The 23,906-nt window shown below is 34.9% G+C and overlaps 1 pseudogene across 1 annotated transcript in view; it reads right to left on the bottom strand.

Annotated features, from left to right (window-relative positions):
• LOC309620545 (DNA (cytosine-5)-methyltransferase 3A pseudogene) overlaps positions 1-12,376 on the bottom strand; it is a 396,604-nt pseudogene extending 384,228 nt beyond the window's left edge. The window contains exon 1 of the transcript XR_014249896.1: positions 2,668-12,376. The product of XR_014249896.1 is annotated as a DNA (cytosine-5)-methyltransferase 3A pseudogene (transcript). The remainder of the gene's footprint in view (positions 1-2,667) is intronic.
• Positions 12,377-23,906: the final 11,530 nt, after the last annotated feature.

Below are 23,906 nucleotides of genomic sequence, written 5' to 3' on the forward strand. Positions count from 1 at the left end.
GATATACAAGAAGGATATATCTATAGCATAGGGAGTTATAACCAGCATCTTGTAATAATTTTAATAAAGTGTAAGCTATAAAAATACTGAATCACTATGCTGTACACCTGAAACTAATATAATATTGTAAATCAAGTATACTTCAATTTTTTAAAAAGCAATCTACAATAAATTACTCTCAAAAATAAAGTTTAAAAGGATAAAGTAAATGAAGAACTCTCAAACAAGTTTATAACATGCTGTTCCTTTCCCCCTCTTTCAAGTTTGCATTAGTAAACATAGCAATGGCAAACTAACTTTACAAATTATTCCTAGCCCATCTCAGCAACTGCTGCCTTCAACAAACCATTAAGTATATGGTGTTCTTCAGGACCACACTGGTGTGTATTCCTTTTTTTGTATTCAACAAATACCAAATATATATACTTTTGTAGCAGTTACTTTGAATTAAAACACAGTAGCTCATAATTAGCATTAATAGGGTCAACTAAAACAGCAACTGAAACTGATGTCATTAAATATAGAAGAGTGATAATCATCTCAATATCTTATTCCAATTACTCTGTCAAAGTTCTCACACATCTACTGTATAAAACCATGACTTCATGGGATTGTAAAATAGTCAATACAATTTGACATTTTAAGTGGAAAATCATGATAACTATAAATGTTAATGCAATTGGTAATATACTTATGATTTTTTTTCAGAAATTGGATTTCAAATAAACTTAATGTACTTTAGCACTTAATGGAGTTCTACTCTATCAAAAAGTATACCAAAGGAGTAAAGTCAGTATAAAATAATACTCATAATTCAATCATTTTAATATTGTTTTTTGAACACTCCTTTGTCTTTTAGAATACATATATACACACAGAGTTATTAATTGCCACATACATAGTAAAGAAAATGCAACAATGCTTGTTAGGTGAACTCACTTGAGTTACTTTCTTAAAATCACTCCTAAATTGGATTATATACTAGAAAGAATGTTTTTATTAACTCTAATGAAGCTGTTAAAATCCTGGGTTACTTGTAAAGTATACAATGAGCAATAACTCAAGTATGTGGATAATTTCCAATGATACCATAGTACACCAGAACACATATTTAAATTACTTCATACATATTAAAATTTACTTCATAGATCCCTAGTTAATACCTCCATACCATACATATGTAAATATGACTTCAAGATATTATTTTTTGTTTGGTGACATTTCCCTATGTGTAGCTAAAGTATGAGTCGACTGAAAGAAATAAATTCCATTTTTTCCCTAAAAAGAGATGTCTTGACTTATAACTAACCTATCATCATTTCACTTTGCACAGGAAAGATTAAATCAAACAGAAATGTGTACTTGGGTCTTGACGACAAATCAGAATGTTAAGAAATCATACAATCCACTCTATATCAGTGCCTCATTCCAACTGGGCATACTCAAAAACACTCAAATGTTGGCCATCTGATCTTGTGCCCTCACAAACAAGCTGGACATATCCTAAATTGTATTCAGTTGTGAATGGAACTTCCTTATTTCCTCTAGCTCTCCTAGGTGATAAGAAATACTTTCTACTCTATCCTCAACATTAGGCTTGCTTCAGAGGTTCCTGGACATCAGCTGAATAATACACATCTGGCCTTATTTTCTACATCAGTCAATTAACTGCATTAATCCCCAAGGACCTCTGGGCCAGAAAAACTTGTTCAGTTTGTTTTGGAGTGTATTTTCTGCTCATTAAAGAGAACATTAAAATTTAGTAGTCTCATTACCAAGATATAATTGGATTTATTCAAATTAAATTCTACAGAATGTAACACTAATGGACCCTCTCATGTCATTGAAATTCTATTCAGGGTTATGCTGTCACAAGAGGAGTGACATAAACTAGTACTAGATAGATACAGGACAGTGCCAGGGGAGGCACAGACTGTTGCTATAAATGGATGTAGGGAGACAATTTTCAAAATTCATTTACCAGTTGCTGAACACTGAAGTACTCACTTTTACAATAATAGAGTGAGCATGTAGTCATGCCTCTGCTGGTGAGCTGACAATGCTCTGCTAGTTACCACCTTCTAGGTTTCTGAAGCACATCTCAGAACATAGCTAGAATAAAGTGAGGTCCTTTTCAGATATGTTTTGATAGCTGGTAATGCTTTGATGTACATGATAGAAATAAAAAGGATTAGAGTAGTAGAGCATACAAAAATCTAGAGTAGCAAAATAATCACTTGGGATGCAAGTAATTAAGATATTCAGTATTTAGATCATTTTGTCTCTAATTTGAGAAAAATGTGGGATTTTTTTTTAACATCTTTATTGGAGTATAATTGCTTTACAATGGTGTGTTAGTTTCTGCTTTATAACAAAGTGAATCAGTTATGCATATACATATGTTCCCATATCTCTTCTCTCTTGCATCTCCCTCCCTCCCACCCTCCCTATCCCCCCCATCTAGGTGGTCACAAACCACCGAGCTGATCTCCCTGTGCTATGTGGCTGCTTCCCACTAGCTAGCTATTTTACGTTCGGTAGTGTATATATGTCCATGCCACTCTCTCACTTTGTCACAGCTTACCCTTCCCCCTCCCCATATCCTCAAGTCCATTCTCTAGTAGGTCTGTGTCCTTATTCCCGTCTTACCCCTAGGTTCTTCATGACCTTTTTTTTTTCTTCTTATATTCCATATATATGTGTTAGCATACGGTATTTGTTTTTCTCTCTCTGACTTATTTCACTCTGTATGGCAGACTCTAGGTCCATCCACCTCACTACAAATAACTCAATTTCATTTCTTTTTATGGCTGAGTAATATTCCATTGTATATATGTGCCACATCTTCTTTATCCATTCATCTGTTGATGGACACTTAGGTTGCTTCCATGTCCTGGCTATTGTAAATAGAGCTGCAATGAACATTTTGGTACATGACTCTTTTTGAATTATGGTTTTCTCAAGGTATATGCCCAGGAATGGGATTGCTGGGTCGTATGGTTGTTCTATCTGTAGTTTTTTAAGGAACCTCCAATGGGAAATTTTAAAAAAGAGGAAATAAAATAAAAATCTCACATTAGTGTTCTTGAATAACAGGCATAAATAACAGGCATAAAAGTCATGAAAATAATGCTTTGGGAAGAACCACTTGGCAGGAGAAAGTGCAAGATAGATGGTGAGTGACATGTGGCAAGAAGACAATTATAAGGACATTACAGTAATCCAAGTATGAGTTTATAAACAGCTGTAACAGGGTAGATAGCAGAAATAATGGAGAAAAAATGAGAGAGATTTAAAAGAAAAAATAGAGAACTCAGTGATAAATTGTACATAGACTAAAAGGAGATGAGTGAGTTAAAATACCTTCAAATTGTCTAGTCTGGAAGATCAAAAGAATGACAGAAAGTCTAAATGAAGTGGGTAGATGTTTAGGGGAAGTTATTTCAGTTTCAGATATTTTCAGTATGAGATGTCAGTGTGATATTCAGTTGGATATGTCTTATAGAGTACTGCAATGCATGTAAGAGTTCATGCATACGTTGATTTGGGAGACATTTGCAAGGTGCAATAGCAAAGACATAAAAAAGCATGAACAATAGTGAGTTAGGTATGGAGTTTAGGGCATACCCAATTAACTGGTACAGTGAGAAGAAGATATAAACAAAGGATATAAAAATGGAGTGATAAGAGAAATAGGAGTATCAGAAAAGTAAAATGTCATCAAAATCAAGAAATGTGCATGTTCTTTGGAAAAGTGGGAGTGGTTAAAAGTATTGAGAAATACAGAAACTTTTACTGGATTTAGTGAAACCACTAGTAATTTTTGAATGAATTAGGGGTAGAAATCAGTCAGCAGGGAAAAGAGGAGACAGAAAGTATTTGGCAATGAAATGAATTACAGTTTGGATAAAAGGTAGAAGAGGCAAGGATCATTTAGTCATTATGACTATCACCAAGTCCTTAGAAAAATAAGCACGTATATTCCTTTGTTAGACCACCACATTTCATTAGAAGACAAAAAGTCAGTGATTGGGCTTCTGAAAGGTTCTGTTGGAGAAATTAAAATTACTTATCTCAGGTGCAATGCTAAAAATAAAACTCCATGTTTTCTTGGAAGTAATATCTGTAAGGAAGATTATTTCATATGTTAAGAGGACAAGGTAGAAATAATCGAATGAGTGAACAAAGAGAAGAAAAATGCACTGCATAGAAGATATATAGAGAAATAATAAAAGGGATGTTAACACACACACACACACACACACACACACACACACACACACAAATGAATAGAACCTGGTAAGTTGATTCATCATAGATCAGAACACTGAATATCAACCAGTATGTGTTTTTCTTTTTCTTTGGTTGAACTAATTTTACACTAATAAACATTTTTTTTCAAAAAATCTAATTTTATTAAAAGGTTGACCCTCAATTTTACAGCTAAAGATGCTTCATCTATCATTTTTAAGTATCTGAGAGTTTGACTTTGACATCTCATTTATTAGTGAGAAAACTGAGAGCCTGAGAAATTTAGTAGCTTCTTCAGAGTGCCACAGTGAGTCAGGGAGCAAATCATAACTCAAAACCAAGTTATATTGATGCAAGCTCATGCAGTCCCTTCAAAAATTCTCAGTACAATCTTATTTCAATTTGACTAATAGCACTAATCAGCAAACACTGTGCAGAATTTGGTATCAGGGGTCATAAATGTGGATGGCTGCTCCTTTTAACATTCAGAAATGTGATTAATCTGCCTGATTTAAGGTAATGTTTCCTTCAAATAAAATTAATTAAAACATTCTAAAATAGAGGACTTCTCTCCTTCTCTATCTAATATAACATCCAACAGATGGTGAACTTAAGTCTATTTCATATTGCCTTGGGTAAACCCTAAGGTGTCCTAAACAAAATTTTCAAAGAATCATTTGTTTCTATATGGAAATATACATTATTTAAAATAAAATTACCTAGCATAGTTACATAAGTTCAAGTTAAAATTAATAAACAAGTAGTTTTCATTCCACTGTAATTTTTTCTCTGTTGCTTGTGTTGTTAGGAGTGGGTGTAATACAAAGTCGATCAGCATGGAAATAAAGGCCCTGCCAGCCGGGGACATATTCATATTTGAAGTGGTTGGTAATTAGTTCTACCTCTGCTAATGTAAAAGAAGCAATGTGCTCATAGGACCATCATACCTTTCCCAAGTATCACCCACAAGATGCCCTTTACCCTGACTTTTTGTACCTCCATTCCCATTCCAATAACTAATATCCTGCCTCCTATGTTCTGTTTATAAAAGTGTGCCCATCATGTGGTTTTCCACATCCTTTCTATTCCCCATTAATGACATCTGAATTTCTGCTTCTATGCCCTTATTTAGTCTGTCTATTCATCTGGAATGCTATTGTTACCTTCCCAATCATAATTATTCTCCAAGGTTCATGTAAAAGTTCCACCTGTCTTAAGAAATCTTTAAACACTCCTGAATTCAGAGATGTCTTCCTCCTCTAAATCTGTATTATTTCATTCCACTCTTCATTTAACGATGTACAGCTGACCCTTGAACAACACAGGTATGAACTGCATTGGTCTACTGATATGTGGATTTTTTTCAATAAATATATTGGAAAAAATTTTGGAGATTTGCGACAATATGAAAAAACTTGAAGATGAACGACAGAGCCTAGAGATACTGAAAAAAATAAGAAAAAGTTAGTATGTCATGAACTCATAAAATATATGTAGGTACTAGTCTATTTTATCATTTACTACCCAAAAAGCACACAAATCTATTTAAAAAGTTAAAATTTACCAAAACTTTAGCACACACTTACAGACCTTATATGGTGCCATTGATTACACTAGACAACCATAAAGCAATCATACTGCAGCTTCTTTGTTATCAATGCATGAATCGTTATACCTGTAAATACGTATGAATTTCTCTTTACATTATCTTTTCATTTTAGATGTCTAGTGATAGTAATACAGATAACATGTACAGTATATTGTATCATAGAAGACAATAATGATGAAGGTACTGACAGACAACATGATTCATCTTGCTAACAGATGATGTAAACTTATGGTACCAATAAATACAATACAGTATTGCAAATGTATTTTCTCTTCCTTATGACTTTCTTCGTAACATTTTCTTGTCTCTAGTTTACTTTATTGTAAGAATATAGTATATAATACATATAATATACAAAATATGTGTTAATCGACTATGTTATCAGTAAGGTTTCTGGTCAACAGTAAGTTTTTGAGGAATCAAGTTATATGTGGATTTTTGACTGCACGGGGGGGTCACTGCCCCTAAGCCCCACATTGCTCAGAGGTGAGCTGTATTTTAACAATCATAAAACCCCCAAACAAAAATAGCTCTCGTAGTTCTCAGGGGTTCAGTTAAGAAGAGTCAGTAACACAGTGAAGCAAAAATCTTGAGAATAACTGCACAGAAAGGGTAGAAAGAACGGTTTCATTTTGTCTGCATCATCCCATGTCCCAGGTCAGCACTGCTCAGTCCCAAGGGAACACGCCAGCACAACAGAATTCCCCACACTAGGAACAGGAGAGTTGGGTGAGTGATCAGTTCCTCTAGCCTTTTGTGGCACTGAACAAAGGACCCTCTTTTGTTTTACCCAACCAGAGACCAGCAAAGCTGAGACATCTAGAGATGTCTAGGAACAAGGAAGAAGGGCAGGGTCTACCAGTATCAGCTATGTAGTGTGAGCAACCACAGTTCCTAGTGGCCCACTATGCAGAGAACCCTAGGAGCCTTTGCCACAGAGGACCAACAACAACCCCTGCAGATACTACAGACGCCTCCAGCCTTCATTACTGAAGACCTAATTGCAGACCCCAACAGACTGCTCTGCAGAGGATGCCAGAAGCTTTTGCTACTAAGGAAACCAACAACCAGCACAGCCACCATAGACACCCTACAAATTTTGCCACTGAAGTTGTCACACACACACACACCCCTGACAGATTTTTGCACTTGCAGACATCAGCTTCCTGAGTCCCTCACAACTCCTTCCTCCCTGCCCCTACCAGAGCTCAGGACACGCACCTGCAGCCAGCCCTGGCTTCTGCACTGAGCATGTGAAAGACACTAGCCTAGAGCTCCACCTCCAACCCCCACTACATTGTGCATGCCTGTGGCTAGCCCCTATAGCTGTATGAATGCATGCTGACAACAAGGCCACCACAGCTGCTAGTGGGCCTCTCTCCTGTCACTGGCCTGCACTGATATACTTGGCTATAGTTATCCCCTGCAGTTGTGTACCTGCATGCTGCCAGCCCAGCTCCTGCCACTGAAATCAACTGAGATTTATCCCTGGAATGGAAGGATGGTTCAACATACACAAATCAATCAATGCAATACACCACATTAATAGAATGAAAGGTAAAAATCATATGACCATCTCAATAATAGCAGAAAATGCATTTGACAAAATTCAACATCTTTTCATGATAAAAACTCTCAATAGAATGGGTGTAGAAGGAACATACTTTAACATAATAAAAGCCATATATGACAAGCCTACAATTAACATGATATTCTAAGGTGAAAGGTTGAAAGATTTTCCTCTAAGATCAGGAACAGGACAAGGGTGCCCTCCTCACCATTTCTATTCAGCATATTACTAGAAGTCCTAGACAGAGAATGCAGGTAAGAAAAAGAAATAAAAGACACCCCATCAGAAAGGAAGAAATAAAAGTCATTTCTGTTTGCATAATCCTGAATACAGAAAATTCTAAAGACTGCACAAAAAACTGTTAGAACTAATAAATGAACTCAGTAAAGTTTCAGGATACAAATTCAACATAAAAAAATCAGGTGTGTTTGTATACACTAATGATAACATATCTGAAAAGAAATAAAGAAAATGATACCATGCACAATAGTGTCAAAAATGATGAAATACTTAGGAATATATTTAACTGAAGAGGTGAAAATTCTGTACACTGAAACTATAAGACATGGATGAAAGAAGTTGAAGAAAACACACATAAATGGAGAGAAACCCATGTTCATGGACCAGAAAGTTAATGTTGTTAAAAAGTCCATACTACAAAACCCATATAAAGATTCAGTGCAATCCCTATCAAAATTCCAAGGCATTTTTCACAGAAATAGAAAAAAATCCTAAAATTCATACAAAAGCACAAACAACACCAAATAGCCAAAGCAATCCTGAGAAAGAAGAACAAAGCTGGAGGCATCATACTTCCTGATTTCATACTACATTATAAATGGCATGTATTTATATAGTATATAGTTATCAAAACAACTTAGTACTGGCACAAAAACGGACATATAGGTCAATGGAAGAGAATACGAAGCCCAGAAATAAGCACATGTATATGGTCAACTAATATTTGATAATGGAGCCAAGAATAGTCAATGGGGAAAGGATAGTCTCGTCAATAAATAATGTTGAGGAAACTGGATATTCACATACAAGGGAATGAGACTGGACCCTTATCTTAAACATTCACAAAAATTAACTCAAAATGTATAATAACTTAAAAGTAACACGTGAAACCACAAAAATCCTACAGAAACATAGGGGGAAAGCTTCTTGACATTGGTCTTGGCAATGATTTTGGAGGTATGACACTAAGAGCACAAGCAACAAAAGCAAAAATAAACAAGTGGGACTACATCAAACTAAAACTGCATATGCACAGCAAAAGAAACAGTCAACAAAATGAAAAGGTAACTTATGGAATGGGAAAATGTATTTCCAAACTATCTATCTGATAAGGGGTTAATATCAAAAATACATAAGGAACTCATACAACTCAGCAACAAAATAATAATAATAATAATAATAATCAGTTTAAAAATGAGGAAAGGTCCTGAATAGACATTTTCCCAAAGATATACACAAATGGCCAACACATACATGAAAAGATGGTCAACATCACTAATCATCAGGGGAATGCAAATCAAAACCACAATGAAATATGGCCTCATACCTATCAGAATGGCTATTACCAAGAGACAAAATATAAGAAGTGTTTGTTGAGGGTGTGGAGAAAAGGGAAACCTTGTGCACTGTGAGTGGAATTGTAAATTGGTACACCCACTATGGAAAAACTGTCACTATGAAGTTTCCTCAAAAAATTAAAAATAGAACTACTATCCCAAGGTAATCTACAAATTCAATGCAATCCTTATCAAATTTCCAATGGCATTTCTCACAGAACTAGAATATAAAATTTTAAAATTTGTAGGGAAACACAAAAGACCACGAATAGCCAAAGCAACATTGAGAAAGAAAAACGGGGCTGGAGGAATCAGGCTTCCTGACTTCAGACTATACTACAAAGCTACAGTCATCAAAACAGTATGGTACTGGCACAAAACCAGACATATAGACCAATGGAACAGGATAGGAAGCCCAGAAATAAACCCATGCATCTATGGTCAATTAATCTATGACAAAGGAGGTAAGAAAATACAATGGAGGAAAGACAGTCTCTTCCATATGTGGTGCTGGGAAAACTGGACAGCTACATGTAAAAACATGAAATTAGAACATTCTCTAACACCACACATAAAAATAAACTCAAAATGGATTAAAGACCTAAATGTAAGACCATATACTATAAAACTCCTAGAGGAAAACATAGGCAGAACACTCTTTGACATAAATCACAGCAATATCTTTTTGAATCCATCACCTAGAGTAATGGAAATAAAAACAAAAATAAACAATTGGGACCTAATGAAACTCAAAAGCTTTTGCACAGCAAAGGAAACCATAACCAAAACAAAAAGACAACTTATGGAATGGGAGAAAATATTTACAAATGATGTGACCAACAAGGGATTAATCTCCAAAATATACAAATATACAAACAGCTCATGCAGCTCAATATCAAAAAAAACAAATGACCAAATCAAAAAATGGGCAGAAGATCTAAACAGACATTTCTCCAAAGAAGACATACTGGTGGCCAACAAACAACATAAAAAGATGCTCAACATCGCTAATTATTAGAGAAATGTAAATCAAAACTACAATGAGGTGTCACCTCACATGGGTCAGAACGGCCATCATCAAAAAGTCTACAAATAATAAATGCCAAAGAGGGTGTGGAGGATAAAGAGCCCTCCTATACTGTTGGTGGGAACACTAAGTAAATTAAGTAAATTGGTGTAGCCACCATGGAGAATAGTATGGATGTTCCTTAGAAAACTAAAAATAGAGTTACTATATGATCTGGCGATCCCACTCCTGCACATATATATGGAGAAAACTATAATTCGGAAAGATACATGCACTCCAATGTTCATAGCAGCACTATTTACAATAACCAAAACATGGGAACAACCGAAATGTCCATCAACAGGATAAATGGATAAAGAAGATGTGGTACATATACATAATGGTGTATTACTCAGTCATAAAAAAGAATGAAATAATATCATTTTCAGCAACATGGATGGATCTAGAGATTATCATACTAAGTGAAGTAAACCAGACAAAGACAAATATCATATAATATTTGATATTTGTGGAATCTAAAAAAATGATACAAATGAACTTGTGTGCAGGACAGAGATAGATCTACAGACATAAAGAACAACCTTGTGGTTCCTGGTGGTGGGGGGAGGAATGGATTAGGAGTTTGTGATTAAGAAATACAAATAAATAAATAAAAATAAAAATAGAACTACCATCTGATCTAGCAATCCACTGCTTGGGTATGTACACAAAAGAAATAAAATTATTATCTCAAAGCAATATCTGCACCCCCATGTTCACTGCAGCATTATTCACAATAACCAAGGCATATGAATGGATTAAAAACTGTGGAATATATACACATATATATACATACATACATACACACACACACCAAACACATGCATACACAATGAAATATTATTCAGCCATAAAATACAAAGAAATCCTGCCATTTGTAATAACATGTATGGACCTTGTAGGCATTATGCTAAATGAAATAAGCCAGATAGAAAAAAGTAAAATACTGTATAATCTCACTTATATGTGGAATCTAAAAAAGCCAAAGTCATAGAAACAGAGAGTGGAATGGTCATCGCAAGGGGCTGGGGAGTGGGGGAAATGGGGATATTGGTCCAAGGGTACAAATTTCCATACGTAAAATAAAAAGTTCTGGAAAGCTACTGTATAGCATATTGACTATAGATAAACATACTGTATTATATAATTGAAAGTTGCCAGGAGAGTAAATCTTAAATGTTCTCACCATAAAACGTCATTATATGAGGTGATTGATGTGTTAATTAATCTTGTGGTAATCATTTCATACTATATACATGTATGAAATCATCACATTGTATACCTTAAACATGCACAATGTTATATATCAATTATATCTCATTAAAGTTCAAAAATTACAGAGTAGATAATCACCATCAAGTAGCACAAAATTTTAAGCATAATCAGGACAGATTTGGATAGTACAACAAGACCCTGGACTACCTTCTAGGGTAGCTATTGGTGGTCATTTATTAAGATCATAATAACAAAACCTCCATTGTTAGTGACTGAATTTTGTATATGTCCTATCATAGTATGGTAAGGTTTTACTGTAATTGCAAAAGAGTAACATCATCAAAAACAAACAAAATGTTTTTTAAAAAATGTGGTTCAATCTATGGGCTCACAAGAAAATCACCCTTGGGTGGCACTGCATTTTGAGGTTCTTCTGTATGTCCCAGGATTTACCTTTCTACTTTGAAGCTCTCTTCCTTAGATTCTCAATCACTGATTTTTCTGAAAGAAAAAAAAAAGTGATATGAAGAGAATTGGTGGTGGGGAGGGGGGCTGTGCTTGTTTACCCATTTGGGTACAGGAACCAGAATCTAAAGGGAGAAGATATAAAGCAAGTCAAAGCTACTATTACATCTCCTGTTTCTACTTTAGGATATAAAAACAAAGTAAAATTCACTAGTGAATCCTTGTCATGCCATATAATAATAGTTAATATTTATAAAGTCTTAATATGAACCAGGCACTGTACTAACACTTTTCATAGGTTAATTCATTTAATGCTCTCAATAACCCTATGAGACAGATACTGTTATTATTCCCCATATTTCAGATGAAGAAATTGAGCCACATAACTTAAAATGATTTGCCCAAGTTCACAAGGTAATAAGTACTGGAACCAGATTTAATCCCAGACAGTCTGTCTCTAAACTACATGTGCTTACGCACTTTATCTATGATACACAGCTTTGGATTGTAGTTTCCTACTTAAATTTTGAAGTGAGTGTGATTTCTGTTCTAGGAGTTTCTCAAACAATGCAATGAGGCTCCATCTTGAGAACATGACTCAGAAGAATGTGAACCTAAACGTTTCCCCAGTCAGTGACTGATTCTAGTACCTCTGCACAGTTCCCCATAATGGAAATATACAATGCACAGGTTAAGAGTGGGTTAATAGTGGGTTTTTAAACAGTTTCCATCTTGGAGTGTCACACTGTTTTAATATTCAGCTTAATAATAAAGAGCTATGGTATTTTTTAAAGTAACATATTAAGTCATAAGAAACTTGAAAATAGGCTTTACTTTGGTCATTTTTCCTTGAATAGTTGAACATGTATTCATCAAATGTAGAAAAAATTAACTTTTCAATATAAAAGCTATGATCACTATTTATTATGAGTGTGCCAAATATCATTCAAAAGTCAAAAGGATGATGGTCACCAATTGTCTATAAAATTGGTACTATAGCCCTAGTAGTTAAATGCATAGATTCTGAATTCAAACTGACTGCATTGGAATCCCAGTGTTGCTAGTTACTAGCTGTTTAATCTCAGTCAAATAGCCTCTTTGTGTATCAGTTTCCATTTCCATTAAATGGGGGTAATAGTAGTGCCAGATTTTGAATTTGTTTTGAGGACTACATGAATTAATATGTGCAAATGATTAAAATAGTTCTGGGCAAATATTAATAATTCAAATGATTTTAGCTATTATTACTGTTATTATTATTATTACACTGAATGATGAAAAAGACCTGAAAATGCCACCTAATCAAAAAGAATACAGAGATTTGATGGAATCTGGAAATGTGTGCTCTGAAGGGGACCTCATCCAGAGCCCCACTGCCCCTATGCTTTAGAGAGTTAAAGGGTGTGAAATTCTGGCACTGAAGAAACATTTTTGTACCCTAAGACAATTGCCTCCATTAGTATATATTTTCACTTTAAAATCTCACACAAGTTATGTAACCTAGACATGTCGATGAAACATTACTGAAAAAAGAGCAGTTGGACAGACAAAAAATTACATGACTTATCTGACATAAGAAGGATAAATGTTTATATCATGCATGAGCTAATAATGCTTGTTAGAATTTACCCCTAGGTGCACAATCTGGGTTTCCCTCCTAATTTTGCTGAGATAAGGTAGTAAAATTTCTTTACATCTTTAAAAACATAAAGCATCCAACTTCTTTATATCTAAATCTATAATGAAATAAGGAAGTAGAAATTAGCACAGAATGCTTTTCAATTATTTCAGCAGTAAATGAAAAACCAGTAAGGATAATGATCAGTAGTCATGATTTTTTAATAGGAAATAATAAGCTCTAGCATTTCCCAAGCCATGCCACAAAACATGAGTATTTCTCAAATTATAATTAATATTCCACACCCAAAATTTTGTGGTCAAATAATTTGGAGGATATTTTCAAACCATAGTAATGGTCTTGGAAAGTCACAATACATTAGCATACTAAAGGTTAGGAAAAGTCACTCAATAAACATACTTATGTATGTGGCTACATACCCTCTTTGCAGAGAAAACATTTATCAACATACCTGGAACAACATTTTGGAAACTGGCATATACTATGCATACATTTCTACTTTTCTTACATTGAACCTAAGTCTTTAGCCTGCTTGAGATTGAACTTAACTAATATTTCAAGTTGTCTTTTTGCATTCTGCACAACATAAAAGATATAAATATGCTCCCTGCTCTGCAGTGATTTCTAATCTTGATGGGAGATGTATACATAAAAGCAACAAACATACTAAATTACTATAATTAAATGCTGTGACCAGGCTATAAAAGGTCAAGTATTAGTAAAGAAAGACTAGATTAAAAAGGCAAAATGTGAGCTACACATTAAAGAATGGGGATAAACAGCTAGTAACTGGCAAATGAGGTCAGACTTTGATAGTAAGCAAAAACATGAAATGCACCCAAGAGAGATTACTCTCCTTCACAGTCCCACAGGTTTATAGTGTTTTCTTCTGAAAGCTAAAGCAGGAATATTAATCTGCTCAGGTGTAATGTAAGAAGGGCATTTCATATAATTCTTCAAAACTAGCATTAATATTGCCCTGAAAAGTATTTAATTCAACCCAATGGCATGAACTAAATTACTTTCTTCAAAAAGATAATGGAAGCCTCAATTTTGCTGAAGAGGGTGTAAATCGGTACTTCTTTTCTAGAAACTAATCTAGTAAAATATCAAGAGCCTTAAAAAAAAAAAAAAGGTTTACCTAGCAATCTCGTTTTAAGAATCCATTTCTAAGTAAACATGCAGATGTGTACAAAGAATTATGTTCATTGCTGTTCGGTGCAATGTTATTTTTAATAGCACAAGAAAGAAAACTATATAAATAGGTGACTGCTAAAACAAATTTGAATGCACTCATACAACAGAATATTTTGCAGCAATTAAAACGAACTTGTTAAAATTATGAGATGGAAAATGTTTATGACGTGATATGAAACCATAGGACTTGAAACTATATACACAGTATGATCTCAACTTTGTAAATATATGTTTATCAAAAATGACTAGAGGAAAACATTTTAAAAAATTAACAATGGTTACCTCTCTTTGAAGTTCGATGACATGTAATAACTTTCTTCTTTTTACCTTTGGCTACAAAATGAATATAGTCAGAAATCAAATTTTTTAACTTTATAAAAAGTGATGGTAATAGTGGACTGATTCAGCAGGCAGGTAACTGAAGGGAGAGAAGAGGGATAAAGCAAAGAGAGGTGAGCACGCCTGTGGCTTCAGGAGTAGGGTGAGTGAAAAGAAGAAAGGCGGGGCAACAATAAAGTGAAATTAAATGGACTAAAACAGACGCACTTAGAGTAATAAATTATGAATAAAGTAACATCTCATTTCATGCATGCCAAATTTTACTCTCTTTACAGTGAATGCTGGTAAGGATTCAATTTTCCAATTATTGTCCCAGCACTTTTTATATCGACTATCAAATTCACTTTCATAACTTTTATTCAATTTTTTTCCTCCAGTGAGCTATAAAAATGCATTCTTCAACAAACATATCATCCTAGAGCCTGCAATTTTGAGCCCCTCTGTCTGATATTTTAGATAGGAATTAGGTTCCATAATACAGATTTTTATAAAAGACAATATTTCTCCTCTCATTTTTCTAGTTGGATTAAACAAATTTTGGCTCAATTGACACCCTAAAGAGAATGTCCACAGCTTCACTGAAGCTTGAAAATATGCATAAATTCATCAGACATTAAAATTCACTCCTATATTTATAAGCCTATGGTGTTATTGACCATAGTAAACTACTAAACACCCTGTAGATGAACAATAAAAAAGCAGATCGAGTAAAATGTAAGAGACTCATTTTAAAATCAAAGAAAGGACATTCTGTGTTTAAACAAATCACTATTTTTCTTTTGTAAATATTAAACAACCCCTATTACTTCTTCAGATACTTTAATATGACATAACTAGGGATATTAAGATATTCATCAACATAGTAAGCATTTTTCTACTAGCAGGTATCAAGATAGATTTAAAAAGAAGGACTAAATGATTCAATTTATATCTATGCAAAACCCTGAAACATTTAGACATGAAATTCTAGTTACCTGGGAAAAGATGATTCAAATAAATATTTGTTATCAACCTATTTTCAGAAGTTTTGAAAAAAACATTTTCCAATTTTGAACTTTTCCTCTGAATTCATAGTGTACTTCTGATTATAGATGCTTTATGTGCACATATATTTTTTCTTCAAAGACTATACCCTTTGAGAGACATACATTTATTTATTTATTTTAATTTTTATTGGAGTATAGTTGATTTACAATGTTGTGTTAGTTTCAGGTGTACAGCAAAGTGAATCAGTTATACATATAAATATATCCACCCGTTTTTTTTGATTATTTTATAGGCCATTACAGAGTATTGGAGAGACGTTTATTTATAATAAATAATTACACCAATAAAGACTGTCATCTTGTAGACCTCAACAACATTGTTAGGGCTGTGAAAAAAATTTCATAGTGTATATGACTTTGACCAAGGTACAAAACATCACATGCCCATATCTCTAACAACTGAAATATATGGAAATTGACTTAAAATAGTGAAAATAATAACCAAATGACAAGACTCTCATGCTAAGGGTCTGAAGTTACTAAACTTGTAATAAAATAGAGGACCACAGTTCAAAACAGATTTTTCAAAGATGAAATTTGTTCAGATTTATTTTAACCTAAAATCACTATTTGATTTTACCAACATTATTTCATGTTTCTCTTTTACAGAGGATCTAGTATCTGCAATGATACTTCATTCTACTTTTCTAAAGGGTATGAGAAATTTATTTCCAACTCAGCTTTTCATGGGAAATGAGATAATTCCTCACATCTTTTGTTGGAACAGAATTAATGATAATTTCACGAAAGCAAGTAGAACCACACTTCTTACTCATCAAGTGAGCATACCAGATAATGACTGTATGTCCTGGTTGGAAACACTGCACTGCGTAAACACAATTTCCTATCTGCTTAGCATAACAAACATCTGTTTGTATGGTTTGTATTTATTTTCATTTATGGATCTCTACTTCATAAAAAAAATGTTTCCATTTTTGCTCTCTTAAAGGTAAAGAAAATGTTTTCATTTTCATTTTAATTCTCTGTATTTGAAATAAGGGGAACAAGTAAAGTTGTAACAATTCTAATGTATGTTAGACCAAAATTAAATTTATCTTCTCTTTAGTATACCATATTGGAAATTAAATTTGATTATAATTCTTCTTAAATTCCATTAAAGTGCCACTCTTGTCTTTATTTTTACTTAGGAGACAGCAGGCATAGCACTTCAACAATAACATATGATTAGATTAGTGACAAGGCAATTCATTTAAGTAATACAAGTCAAAATCTTATTGGATAATGCTCAGGTATCATTCTACTTCCTTATGCCATCTACAGATATGAGTACAATTAGAAAACATGACATGACTATTATTCAAATAGCCTTTCCATTAGATACCTATTTGCCATCCCATTATCAATTAAAGTCAGTACAATGTTAATTTTATAATTCATACAAAATTCTTTATATGATCAATGCAATGGTGGGGTAAACAAAGAATAGATGAAAAGAGAAACAAGCCATAGCACATGCCTTGTATTAAGTATTTGAAATACTATATTGTAGTGGTTGTTCTGGCCTGGCTCAGGGCAAGTAAACTCCAGGCCTAAAAATGAATAATGTAGTATCTGATTAGTTTAGGTCAATCTGGATGATTTTGATTCTAAATAACCCATGCCTGCAGTTCCACTTTGATGGCTACCTAAATTCCAGAACTTCACAATAGGAAATTATCTACTAGCTAGAATAGATAGCCTAAGTTCAAGGTTCCACAGATAAGCCAGGATGATCTTCTAATGATCATCAAGGAATAGAGGGAGTTAATAAAGCAACTTATTCATTAGACTACTCTAGTCAGTGTTGGACTTCCTCAAAATGGTATACTAACATAGAATAACATCAAGAAGATGCTAGTGACAGTTTCTTAATTGAATATTTCATTTTTTCTTTCTATGCATGAATCAGAGGATATCATATGTTTTCTGACAAACAAAAAACTTTAGAATTTAAAGGCACGTGTTGAATCAAAAACATCAAAGCATTATATATCTAGGTAGTTTTTTCTCTACTAACTATATAGGCAGGGAGAATTATGGTAAAGATATTTTCTCCAACATAGTGAAATAAATTAATGTTAAAGAGAATAAAAGCACACGCTCATTAGCTCAATATATGTTATTTGAAAATATCATATGTCAAGGTCCTTCAACTTCCCTTTTATTGCTTATCAAGCAATGCTGAACTTGCATTAAAAAGAACAGCACTGATAAGTACATATACTCATTTTAACATAAGTTTTAACGTCGGCTAATCAGAACTTTGAGAGGTGAGATGCCATTTGTAAAATATACTATATAGAAGACTTTTGCTGATGCTAGCAATTACATGGATGATCTCTAATCAAGAGTCTATAGCAAATTTAGGGAAAAAAGTAATAAAGCAGAAGAGTAGAAGCTTCTTTGACCCATACACTAGGTGTTACTCTTCTATTTCCTTAGAATTACATTTTCAACCTACCCTGAAAAGCTTCTCTTTAAAAGAAATCACAAAGGAACAATTAGCATTTCTACCCTTTTCAAATATATCTTCTGTAGTTACTTATACCTGGTCTTGAGAAACTTCCCAAGGCAATGTTCCAGTTTAACTCTTTCAAGAGTAAGAAAGATTTTCTATGCAATAAAACAGGTATATGTTAATAGGGACAGGCAGCTAATTTACACTCAATTTATACATTTTTCATCCAATTTTATTCCACTGATTCAAGTTTCTTCACAGCCTTGGTGAATACTTCTTCACTAAAATGAATATTTTTACTCAATGATATTGTCCTAAGCATTTACACTTCCAGAATGGGAGGAGGAAATAAGGAAAATGGATATTTTTTTTTTAAAGAAGAGGTAAAAGATAAACATAAAAACATGAACCCTGTTTGTAATCTAAGATGGTTTAGACTAGTGCTTATCAAAGTTTAATATGCATATGAAACATTTAGCATAAAATTCAGCCTCTGATTCAGTAGTTCTGATGTGGGACCAGAGATACTGCCTTACAAACAAGTCCCCAGGTGGATGCTGCTGCTCTGTGGATCATACTTTGAGTAGCAAGTGTTTATATAGAGATAAATGGCAAAGAAAACATCTGTTGAGCTATGATAACAATAATATTTGCCATTTATCTAGTGCCTACTGTATGCCAAGCACCATACTATTTTGCATGCATTTTGCATACATTAGCTCAATGTACTCCTCAAAATCCTTTTTAGTTATTATGATTCGCATTTTACAAGTAAGAGAATTGAGGCCAAGAGGAGAAGTAATTGCCCAAGCTCTGACAAATAGTAGTAGTTATTAGAGCTGGGATTTGAGTAAGATTTGTGTCACTTCAAAGGCCAGATTTTTTCCTAGAATTACAGCTTCAACCTCCCTTGCAACGTAAGGAGACACAAATAAATAGAAAGACATCCTGTGTTCATGGATTGAAAGACTTCATATTGTTAAAATGTCCATAATCCCCGAAGTGATTCAATACTATCTCCATCAAAATACCACTGACATTATTTACAGAAATTTAAAAAACAATGCTAAAATTCATATGAGACCACAAAAGACCCAGAATAGACAATGCGATCTTCAGAAGGAAAAATAAAGCAGGAAGCATCACATTTCTTGATTTCAAAACATATTACAAAAATAAAGTAAGTTAAAAGTATGGTACTTTTTAATATGATTATAAATGGGATTGCTTTCTTAATTTCTCTTTCTGATAGTTCATTGTTAGAGGACAGAAATGCAGGCCAGACAGTGAAAGACAAATACTGTATGATTGCACTTATATGGGGAATCTAAAAAAGAAACAAATGAACAAACATGACAAAATAGAAACAGAGTTATAGATACATAGAACAAACAGGGGTTGCCAAAGGGAGAGGGGAAGAAATAGTTGAGGGAGATTGACAGGTACAAACTTCCAGTGGCAAAAAAATAAGTCATGCGTATGAAATATACAGTATGGGGGATATAGTCAATAACTATGTAATATCTTTGTATGGTGACATATTGTAACTAGACCTATCATGGTGATCATTTTGAAATGTATAGAAATAGCAAATCACTATGTTGTGTAATAGGAACTAATATATAACTATTATTTATATTATACTATACATTAAACAATGTTATACGTAGTATAACATTATCCTATAATGTATACATAGTTATACATTATACAATGAAGTATAATGAAGGTCAATTATACCTCAAAAACAAAACAAACAGGGGGCTTCCCTGGTGGCACAGTGGTTGAGAATCTGCCTGCCAATGCAGGGGACACGGGTTCGATCCCTGGTCTGGGAGGATCCCACATGTCGTGGAGCAACTGGGCCCATGAGCCACAACTACTGAGCCTGCGCATCTGGAGCCTGTGCTCCACAACAAGAGAGGCCGCGATAGTGAGAGGCCCGCGCACCTCGATGAAGAGTGGCCCCCGCTTGCCACAACTAGAGAAAGCCCTCACACAGAAACGAAGACCCAACACAGCCAAAAATAAATAAATAAATAAATAAATTTATTAAAAAACCCCAAAAAACAAACAAACTCATAGAAAAAGAGATCAGATTTGTGGTTGCCAGAGGTGGGGGGTCGGGGTAAGGGGAATAGGTTGAAGAAAAGTCAAAAGGTACAAACTTCCAGTTATAAGTACTACGGATGTAAAGTACAACATGATAAAATAATTAACACTGCTGCATGACACATATAAAAGTTGTTAAGAGAGTAAATTTTAAGAGTTCTCATCACAAGGAAACAAAAATTTCTATTTCTTTAATTTTGTATCTATATGAGATGATGGATATTCATTAAAATTATTGTGATAATCATTTAATGATGTAAGTCAAATCATTATGCTATACACCTTAAATTTACACAGTGTTGTATGTTAATTATATCTCAATAAAACTGGAACGAAAAAATATACATTGGAGGGAATACATATGGTGGGAAAATATAACATGCATCCTCATAATATATTCAAATAAATAAATAAATAAATAAAATAAAAAGTATGGTACTGTCATAAAGACAGACATATAGACCAAAGGAACAGAATTAGGGAGCCCAGAAGTAAACCTTCCCATATATGGTCAACTGAATTTGGTAGGAATGCCAAGAACACACAATGGGAAAAAGATAGTCTCTTCAGGGCTTCCCTGGTGGTGCAGTGGTTAAGAATCTGCCTGCCAATGAAGGGGAAATGGGCTCAAGCCCTGGTCCGGGAAGATCCCACATGCTACGGAGCAACTAAGCCCATGAGCCACAACTACTGAGCCTGCGCTCTAGAGCCCACAAGCCACAACTGTTGAAGCCTGTGTGCCTAGAGCCTGTGCTCTGCCACAAGAGAAGCCACTGCAAAGAGAAGCCCGTGCACCATAATGAAGAGTAGTTCCCACTTGCTGCAACTAGAGAGAGCCCGTGCACAGCAACGAAGACCTAATGCAGCCAAAAATAAAATAAGTAAATAAATTTATTAAAAAAATAAAAAGATAGTCTCTTCAACAAATGGTGCTAGAAAACTGGATATCTACATGCAAAGAAAATGATATAGGACCCCTACCTTACACCATATATAAAAATCAACTCAAAATGGATTAAAGACTGAAAAACAGAACTGAAACTATAAAACTGCTAGAAGAAAATGTAGGGGAAAAGAAACCACAATCAATCAATTAGCACTCCTACCCTTATCAAAGAAATTATCTGTAGCTATTTATATCTGGTCTTGAGATGCTTCCCAAGAGTATTTCAGTTTTTACCACTGTGATAATATGTGGGGAAATATCTAATTCTACACCAAAAAATGAAGTCAAGTTGAAATAAAAACAAACAAAATAGAAAATAAAAAATCACAAGGGGATACTTTAGCTTAGCACAGTACCTGGCATATAGTAGGAACTCAATGCTATAAATGAAGACAACTGCATTTGCTCTTTTCAAATATAATTGTTCAGTATCACACAGTTAAAGGAAGGATATTTTTCTTAAAATGAAAGATACAAACTATAGCATCTTTGTACGCTGAAGGTAATGGTCCAATTAAATGGTCCAATTAATTAATTAATTAAAGATGCAGGAGAAAAGGAGAACATCAGGAGTGAAGACCTTGAAAAAAAGAGAGGGAATGGAATCTAGAACACAAATGTAGGAGTCTTTGATGGGAGCAAGGAAACCTTTCCTAGTACACAAGAGAAGGCAGAGAGTAAGAACACAGTTGAGTTGACATTTTGAGTGATGGGAAATTAAGGAAGCTTTGTATGATTTTTCTTTCTATTTTCTCAGTAAAATATGATACATCATCTTCTTACATTACAAATGTATTAGAAGTTTGTTATTGAAAATATTGCTCAATTTATGTCCTTCCAACTTACAAAAATTTTCCTTGTTACTGTAAGTATTGACAAATATTTACTTAATGTTATCTGTAACAAAAGTTTTGAGCTCCTTAGGGCTAGTTAAGAACTATATTTTATGTGGAATCTAAAATATGACACAAATGAACCTATCTATGAAACACAAATAGAATCACATACATAGAGAAGAGACTGGTGGTTGCCAAGGGGGAGGGGTTTGGGGGAGGGATGGAGCGGGAGGTAGGGGTTAGCAGATGTAAGCTTTTATATATAGAATGGATAAACAACATGGTCCTACTGTATAGCACAGAGAACTATATTCAATATCCTATGATAAGGAGGGGGGATCATGATGGCAGAGGACTAGGACGTGGAGCTCACCTCCTCCCACAAAAACATTAAAAATACATCTTCAAGTGGAACGACTCACACAGAACAGCTACTGAATGCTGACAGAAGACCTCAAACTTCCAAAAAGACAAGAAAACCTCCACATAAATGGGTACAACAATAGGAAAAAGAAAAAGAAGGAATCAGGACAGGGCCTGTGCCCTGGGGAGGGAGCTGTGAAGGAAGAAATGTTCCTATACCTAGGGAAGTTTTCTCACAGTTGGGGGGATCAGAGTGGACAGAGGAGGAGCTTTGGAACCTAGGAGGAGAGCACAGCAACAGGTTTGTGGAAGGCAAATGGAGAGTAACCTGCACAGAAGGTTGGCACTGCTGCGCTGTGCTCCCCAGCCTGAGACACTCATCTGTCGGCATGGGTCAGGGCTGAGTGCTGAAGCTAGGCTTCAGAGGTCAGACCCAGGGAGAGGACCAGGGTTGGCTGCGTGGAAAGAGCCTGAAAAGGCTGGGCTGTGGCAGCTGAGGGTGTACTCAGAATAAGTCTGGGTCCGCCAAAGAGGCAAGGCACCATTATTTGAGAGTGAATGAGGAGAGGAGCAGGACCACCATAATAGCTTCTTTCCCTTTGAGTGTTCCCAGGCAACAGGACACCACCTAAAGGAACTCCGGGGGTGGGCATGAGTAGCCACTGCCATCGTGGACTCCAGAGGTGGGCACTGGCCACCACTACGAGATCCACAAGCAGGTAGTGGGCCCTGTCCCTGCTGTCCTGGGAGGGCACAGAGAGGAGCTGCCCATAGAAGACCCTAAAGCAGGCGGCAGACATTGCCCCCACTGTCCTGGGAGCGCACAAGGGCCGCTGTACCTGCACACCCCATATCAAGGGGATAAAGGCCAGCATACACTGAGGAAAGAGGCAGCAAGCATCCAAACTAAAAGCAGCCCATCGATTCCAGAAATAGGCAGAGTAGGACTTGAGCTCAACTCCTCTCATGAAAACACCAAAATTACAACTAACTGCTGAACAACCATTGACAAAGAATGACTGGAACCTACCAATAAATATATTTTACATTCAAAGACAAAGAAGAAGACATAATGAGACAGCAGGAGGGGTGCTTTCATGACATAATCAAATCCCATACCCACTGGGTGAGTGACCTGAAAACTGGAAAATAATTATATCACAGAGGTTCTCCCACAAGAGTGAAAGTTCTGAGCCTCCCCAGCCTGAGGGTCCGGC

The sequence above is a fragment of the Balaenoptera borealis genome (genome assembly GCF_965194805.1).
Source record: "Balaenoptera borealis genome assembly, chromosome: X".
Taxonomy (NCBI): Eukaryota; Metazoa; Chordata; class Mammalia; order Artiodactyla; family Balaenopteridae; genus Balaenoptera; species Balaenoptera borealis.